Here is an 8,834-nt window from a genome sequence, read left to right as displayed (position 1 = left end):
TTTTCCTTTTAGTCATAGATCTGCTCAAGGATTCATCCTTCATACTGTTATTGATGTTATACAAATAAACTTTAATTAAATACAATTGTATTATTTCTTGCAAAATAGCTACCTAGAACAGTTATAGCTAAGGGAGGTAGACACCATACTTTTCAACAGGGAGTTAATCAATATGAAAAATGTATACCAATCCACCTAATGCAACAAAAAAAGTAATCCTAATCACTCTTCTGCTAATGAAAAATTTTTTACACATGACTGTAAAAATGTGGACATGGACATGAACTTTTTTCAAAACATCAACTGAAATGATAAAAAAAAAAATCAGGCCAAGGTTTTGTTGTGTTATATTTTCCTTTCATTAATAATGAAGTACCGTAATTTCCGGACTATAAAGCGCACCCATATATAAGCCGCACTGAATTTAACAAAGATTTTTATTTTAAACATACATAAGCCGCATCTACATTGAAACTAATGAACTTTACACAGGCTTTAACAAAAGACAGTGTCTGTTACACGGTGTAACGGGTGAAATATGTTGCTCTTCCTTTAGGAGCATAGTGGTATTTTGGGAACAGCCTGGCGCCGCATTTTTCCGCTATTACTGCATGTGTGGAGACCGAGGAATATGTCCTTATTATTTTCTGATGCTCATTTCTTTGACTAACCCGTAACACTGTTGCCAGGAATAATAAAAAAGCACGAGTTTTGGAAACCTGTCTGTGCTTATATGATTTCTGTGCAACTGGAGTTAGCGAGCTCTCCCATGACTCAGACTCAACGTGTTACAATGGCTTGTATCTAAACAGTAGCCTACCAAGAAAGTCTATGTTCACTGTCTTCCTCCTTACTTTCACAACAATTTCTCTCGGGAGGTTATCTTTTGGCATCGTCGTGCATAAAAAAAAACAAAAAGTTTTTTTCCGATGCCGTGCAGCTCAGAACACAGGTGAGGTGCGTTTATTTTATTTTATTATTTTTTTTTTTTCTCCGTTTCCATTCGGAAATTTCATTGGTCTAATGTTATGGGGTTCAGTTTTTTGTCTTGAAGTTTGTAAAACCGGGAAAAACCCAGAAAAAAATTCATAAATAAGCCACTTCGTTGTTTAAGCCGCGGGGTTCAAAACGTGGGGAAAAAGTAGCGGCTTATAGTCCGAAAAATATGGTAATATCTGTAGCACTCAGCGATTCACCTTTGACTTTTGATTCGGACATTTTGCCTCGGTGTGCTCTAGTAGTCTACCACGAATGAACTTTGTGAGAGTTTGCTTCCAACCTTGTGCCTGTAAATAGTTTTTTTTATTTTAGTTGCCATTGTTGCTTTTGTGCAGTAGATACATACGTTTTTTTGTTTTTAGAAAAGTATTTATTTATTTTTAAGACCATTTTGTGGGAGTCTCGCGAATGAACTTATTCTCCTGCAACCCGCATACACAAGTATTTTACCGCCCACACCCGCATTTATCCCTCAAATTTTGTCCCGTGCTGCACTCGTTTGTGTCAGGTCCCGTGGAAGTGCAGGTTTTGAATCCAGAGTATCTCTGATATTAAAGTCGGCTCTGATCAAAAAGTGTCAGAGGTCGCTTGCTTCTTTTTTTAAACAAGTATCACTAAACTTCCAATTCCCCATAGCTGAAAAATAAAATCCATTTTACGTCTGTACAGTCCGAGTTGAAATACGCGCCAATAACAGAAAGTTGATTGGCTGTTGCATGTTGGTCTAATTTGTAGTCGTAATACAGCAAATTATATTAAGACTAGATTAGAAAATAACTACTGTATAACACCACGGAAACAAAAAAACATTCTAAAGTGCTACAGGAGCATTAAGGTATGTTACATTGACACTGGAAAATTAAGACCTGTTTAAAATTATTTAATACATAGAACAGCAAATTAATGACTTTTTATGGGATAAGATGTTTTTACTTTTTTAGACTTTTTAAGACCCTGCAGAAACCCTGAAGATCCTGAATGGTCTATATAGGGGTGTGTTTATTTGCCTGGCTTGTACTTGCCTGCTTTATTACTGCCTTGCCTTCTTCACATAGTAAAGCCTAGTGCCATTTCTTCCCTAGGTAAACAATGCACACACATCCGGCCAATCACATAATGTAAAACATTCCCACATGCCCACTGTAGGTGGTTTAAATGTAATTTTTATTTGCAATGTACATAACCATACACAGTACAGCATGCAGAGTGGATGATGTACCACTGTGTTCAGAAAGGCTTCTCTGAAGCAGAGGAACTTGTAGTCCCAATGGAACTTAACCCTAGCCCTAAGGTCATCAGCTTGTTTTTCAAAGACTGTATGTTTGCAAGCAGGATGCTAGGCACAGCATGGAAAAATCTTAGATACATTTCTTATAAAGTTAAGTAAATTTTTAGAGTTAAGTTATTCGTTTATCTTCAGTAACTACTTTGTCCTGGTCAGGGTCATAGTGGATCCAGAGTTTATTCAAGAAACAATGTCTACAAGTTCAAGGAGCATGAGTAAAACATTCAAAACACTAAATAGACAATAAAGCTGAGCTCAGGAGTAAAAACCAAAACAGTGAAGCTGTATTCTGTGGCTGCACTTTGCTGCCTGCTGTGAAGTTACTGTCTGTGTACTGCCTAAATATTTTTTTTAAGATTTTAAAATGCTGAATTAAGAAAAAGAAATTGTAGGAACCTTCCAAGTTAGGTTTCCAGTTTGAACCTGCCTTTCAGTGAGAGATAACTTGGGTTCAAAATGTTCCCAATACAGCCACTGTGAACATTTTGAGCAGCAAATTATTTGCAGAGCCTGTGGATAACAGCCATAACTTAATTTACCAGCCCCATACTCCATTTCTTACATCTAAGAAACAGCTAGGTATGTTTTTGCAAACTACCGATTTGTAGCACATATAAATAAAAAGTTGGCAAGCATTAGGAAAGTGAATGGTGCTTAACTAACACAGAGACCACTTAGCAATAAATAAGCATCTGTTTCAGGTTGAATTTAGGATAATTTCATTGTATGCTTTGTATTTCTCTGTCTCTCTATTCCTTCTATTGTAAGCCTATGTAAACTAACTATTGAGCTGTTGCTAATTTTCATGCTTCTTTGTGAAGCTCTACCCAGTCTTTTAAATCAAACATTAATTGAACATAAGCCTTTCCAATTAGTGCACTAGTTACCAGGTTTTGGTACCGTTGCCTACCTGTAGCCTAAAATACAGCTGGCTGAAGGCTCACTAACAACACAGTTCGAAAGTTTTACTCTCATTCTCTCTCCAAATGTTATTCTCATTCTTTCTCTAAAAGTAGTATCATATTTAACCTCTGAAATATATATAAGGCTAGATTCTAAACAAATTAAAAGAACTTGAAGCCCAGGACACATCAATCTGATCGTCCGGCATCGGAAATGTCTGGTGGTTTTTAAGATTTTTTTCACTGTTGACTCTAGTTGGACGATGTCAGCTGTTTTTCATCCGCTACACAAAGGTACATGAGGTGTAAACACTGCTTGCTTTATATATTCACAGTTTTAGCTCTTCTGTTTTCCCTGTTTGGATGCAGAATACAGACTACTACCACCTGCTGGTATTGGAAAGTTATGTCTCACGCAAGCATGGTTTGGTGTGTCAGTTGCGCCTGCCAAATAATCAGACTATTTTGCAGCACAATCACTTAGTCATAGATACAAGTAAGCGGTATGCACATTTGTATATTGACAACTCGGAATGATGGTTCAGTTGAGAAGATGAGGAATTTAAAATTAAGTAAGCGCTTGCAATGTATGTCTAAATACAAACCCGATTCCAAAAAAGTTGGAATAAAAAAATTGTCAATAAAACCAGAATGAAATGATGTGGAAGTTTCAAATTTTAATATTTTATTCAGAATACAACATAGATGACATATCAAATGTTTAAACTGAGAAAATGTATAATTTTAAGGGAAAAATAAGTTGGTTTTTAATTTAATGGCATCAACACATCTCATTGATGGTGCCTTTCCAGATGGGTAAGCTGCCCATGTCACACGCACTCATGCAACCCCATACCATCAGAGATGCAGGCTTCTGGACTGAGCGCTGATAACAACTTGGGTTGTCCTTATCCTCTTTAGTCCGGATGACATGGCATCCAAGTTTTCCAAAAAGAACTTTACATTTTTATTCGTCTGACCACAGAACAGTTTTCCACTTTGCCACAGTCCATTTTAAATGAGCCTTGGCACTGGGAAAATGCCTGCGCTTCTGGATCATGTTTAGATATGGCTTCCTTTTTGACCTATAGAGTTTTAGCCGGCAACGGCGAATGGCACTGTGGATTGTGTTCACCGACAATGTTTTCTGGAAGTATGTTGTGATTTCCATTACGATAGCATTCCTGTATGTGATGCAGTGCCGTCTAAGGGCCCGAAGATCACGGGCATCCAGTATGGTTTTCCGGCCTTGACCCTTACGCACAGAGATTGTTTCAGATTCTCTGAATCTTTGGATGATATTATGCACTGTAGATGATAACTTCAAACTCTTTTTTCAAAAACTATACATTTTTCTCTAAGAAACTCCTTTCTGATATCGCTCCACTATCTTTCGCCGCAGCATTGGGTGAATTGGTGATCCTCTGCCCATCTTGACTTCTGAGAGACACTGCCACTCTGAGAGGCTCTTTTTATACCCAATCATGTTGCTAATTGACCTAATAAGTTGCAAATTGGTCATCCAGCTGTTCCTTATATGTACATTTAACTTTTCCGGCCTCTTATTACTACCTGTCCCAACTTTTTTGGAATGTGTAGCTCTCATGAAATCCAAAATGAGCCAATATTTGGCATGACATTTCAAAATGTCTCACTTTCAACATTTAATATGTTATCTATATTCTATATTCTTTATTCACAATTTGTACAGTGTCCCAACTTTTTTGGAATTGGGTTTGTGTGTGTGTGTGTTTGTGTGTGTGTGTGTGTGTGTGTGTGTGTGTGTGTGTGTGTGTGTGTGTGTGTGTGTGTGTGTGTGTATATATATATATATATATATATATACACACACACACATATACATACACACACTGGAGATCAATCAAAATTAGAGAACAATTTATAAACAATTGAACAATTCTGAAATAATGTCATCTTCACTGCTCAACAGTTGAAGGAGTTTTTGTCCTGTCTATACCATGCTACCAGAACACCTTTTCCACAAAATAACTAAGGCATTTAAAAAAAAAAAAAAAAAAACATTATTTTGCAGAAAACACACTGATCAAAATTAGAGAACACTTTCAGATACCTCCCAGTTATTGGTGTTAATCCGGCACCTGGTGCTAATTTCCTTGATTATCTGTCAACCCCTATTTAACTGGCAGCCTAACTTCCAGTTTCACTGACTCTGCAAGATGGTGGGCCGTTCTAAAGTGACTGGAAGCCTCTGGCAGCAGGTTGTCCAGATGAAGGCCAAAAGGATGACCCTATCAGCCATAGCAAGACAAGTTAGTCGTTACAAATCTGTGATTTCAAGAATATTGAATCTTTACAACATCACAAACTCATTAAAGTCCGCCAAGAAGACTGGTCGTCCACGGAAGACAAATACAAGAGAGGACAGGATACTGCAGAGGATCTCAATGGGTAATCGTTTCCACACTGCAGCTGGAATTGCTCACCAGTTCAGCGCTGAACAGAGTAAGGATCTGTCTCGTCATACAGTGTCTCGACGTTTAAGAGCATTTGGACTGAAAGCCCACACTGCAGTGACCAAACCTCTCATTAGCAGAAAGAATCAAAAGGCTAGACTAAGCTTTGCTGAGAAGCATGTTGTGTGGACAGAGGAGAACTGGTCCAAAGTTCACTTCAGTGATGAAAGCAAGTTTAATTTATTTGGGTCCAATGGGAAACATTATGTTTGGCGACAAACTGGAGAAAGACTGAACCCAAAGTGTGTAAAGAAGTCAGTGAAAAGTGGAGAAGGAAGTGTCATGGTTCGGGGCATGTTTTCTGCAGCAGGAGTTGGGCCTCTTATACAGCTACATGGCAGAGTGAATGCAAATGTTTATCAGAACCTTCTTCAACAACATATGGTTCCTTCCCTGCGTTCATTTCAGTTTCAAGGAACTGCTTTACCCGTTTTGCTGTGTGACATGGAGCGTTGTCCTGCATGAACACTGCGGGCTGAGTGGACCAAAATCACGCCAGAGCAGTGTAAGAGACTAGTGATGTCCTGTGGCCGCAGATGTGCTAAAGTAATTTAGAGCAGTCAATTTTGTTGTAATCTTTTTCCATGCTACAGTAATTGTTGTTCTCTAATTTTTGGTCAGTGTATTTTCTGCAAAATAATGGTTTTTTTTGGAAATGCCTTAGTTATTTTGTGGAAAAGGTGTTTTGGTAGCATGGTAAATACAGGACAAAAACTCCTTCAACTGTTGATCAGTGAAGATGACATTATTTCAGAATTGTTCAATTGTTTATAAATTGTTCTCTAATTTTAATCTCCTGTGTGTGTGTGTGTGTGTGTGTGTGTGTGTGTGTGTGTGTGTGTGTGTGTGTGTGTGTGTGTGTGTGTGTATATATTTTAATATTATAACATGATTAATCGCAACTTAATCACATATTTTTTATCTGTTCTAAATGTACCTTAAATTAATACAATTTAAGTTTTTAATACTCTAATCAACATGGCCATGGATGCTTTATGCAAATATATGTTTTTTATTAGTGAAACCTTACTCATCTTAAATCATCAGGACACCATACAGAACTTTGACTATGTTTCCAATTAAAACCGTCCATGCAGTGCATTTACATACAGTGCATTTAGAGTGTGTGTGTGTGTGTATATATATATATATATATATATATATATATATATATATATATATATATATATATATATATATATATATATATATATGACAAAATTTACGTTAATGGTTTTACGCAAATCCATATGTGTGTATATATATATATATATATATATATATATATATATATATATATATATATATATATATATATATATATAATATACACTTTAATTTTTTCCAATTAATGTTTTAGCCTTATTTCACAATCATTCAAAACATTTTTTCTCATTAAATAATACTCACTATCCCATAATGACCGTAAAAATAGAATTAATAAAACTTCTGGAGATTTGGTCAAAAAAAAAAAAAAAAACATTATATATCACATACATAAATATTTAGACCACTTAGTTTTTTTAGGGTCTGATTTAGCAAGCTTTGCACATGAGGACTGGGGAATTTTCTATCATTCTTCTTTGCAAATCCTTTTAGGCTTGGTTAGGTTGGATGGGAACTGTCAGTGCACAGCTACTTTCAGGTCTTTCCAGAGATGGGTTAAATTCAGGGCTCTGGCTGGGCCACTCTAGGACCTTTTTAAGTGTTGTTTTTGCTGTGTGCTTAGGGTTGTTGTCATGTAGGAATGTGAACCTTTAGCCCAGGGTGAGGTCCTTAACTTTGTGGAACAGTATTTAATTGAGGATCTCTCTGTACTTTGCTCCATTTAGCTTTTCTTAAACCCTGTCCTTTTACTAAATCCATGCTGCAGAAAAGTTTGATGCTGCCACCATCATGCATCACTGTTGGGATAGTATTGTGCAGGTCAAGTCAAATCGAGGAGGGTTTACTGTCAAGTCAACCATATACAGTGCAGTACACAGTAAAACAAAAAACTGTTCCCCCAGCACTAGGGTGCTACATCAGCCGCTTGCAGCTAGCAGATTGTCAAGCATATGTCCCCATCTGCCTGCTAACTTTTTGATGAGAATTACCTGATAACTTTCCAAGAAAATGTTAAGAATTTAGGAAGGGACACACAAAACCGACTCTAAAGAAGTAGCTCTGAGGAAAGCAGACTGTGCCATCGGTTGTGTTGGAGCAAGAAAAGTTGCACTAGAACACACCGGACAGACATCAGCTGAAGGCCATCTAGCATGTACGTGTATGTGCTTGCGTGAAAGAACCTAACTCTCCCATACCAACAGGTGAAAGTAGTCTCTATTCAGCATCCAAACAGGAAAACAGAAAGAGCTAGAACTGTGAATATATAATTCAAGCAGTGATTAAACCTGGTGTGATCTTTACTACTATTACAGATACGTGTAGCTTTTTTCAATCATATCTGCTAAATTGCAGAGACATTTGGCAAGAATGACAAGTGTCTGTGCATTCCCTCTTTACTCAGTCATTGTTTGCTTTCATCAGTTACCTTTTTTTTTTTTTTTTAAGCTGAATAGTAAATATTTTTCTTAGTGACGAACTTCACCGCTTATATGACATGTAGAATCAGCCGACAAACAGTTGACTTTTTCAACTAGATCCAATGGTGTGGAAAACACAGAAAAACGACCAAGCATAAAAACCACCGGACAGTGCCCGATGACTGACCGCTGGCTTGGTATGTCCCAGGCTTTAAGTTTATTATCCTACGTTCTTATTCTAGCCTTATGTTTCGTTGGTTAAAAACGATGCTACATTAGGACAGAGAATGCGAGTTTTTGGTAATATATCGTTAACTGGCTATAAGTCAGCTGTAGTTTAGGCTACAGGTAGGCATGGGTACCAAAACCTGGTAACAAGCGCACTTATTTCTTATGTTAGATTTTATGAAATAAAACTTTCTTTCGGCTTCTCCCATTAGGCGTCGCCACAGCGGATTTGTGATCCGCATGTTCGATTTGAAACATGTTTTTATGATGGATGCCCTTCCTAACGCAACCCTCCCCATTTATCTGGGCTTGGGACTGGCACTAAGAGTGCACTGGCTTGTTCAACCCTAATGGCTGGGGTTGGTTCCCTGACCAGGGATCTTATGAGATGAATGGTGAA

The 8,834-nt window shown here is 37.4% G+C and overlaps 1 protein-coding gene across 1 annotated transcript in view; it reads left to right on the top strand.

Annotated features, from left to right (window-relative positions):
• gnal (guanine nucleotide binding protein (G protein), alpha activating activity polypeptide, olfactory type) overlaps positions 1–8,834 on the top strand; it is an 86,913-nt gene that overhangs the window by 59,935 nt on the left and 18,144 nt on the right. The gene's annotated exons all lie outside the window — the stretch shown is intronic.

Source organism: Silurus aristotelis (assembly GCF_946808225.1).
Source record: "Silurus aristotelis genome assembly, chromosome: 25".
Classification (NCBI taxonomy): Eukaryota; Metazoa; Chordata; class Actinopteri; order Siluriformes; family Siluridae; genus Silurus; species Silurus aristotelis.
The sequence above is the reverse complement of the archived record's forward strand: the minus strand, read 5'-3'. Positions and strand labels throughout refer to the sequence as shown.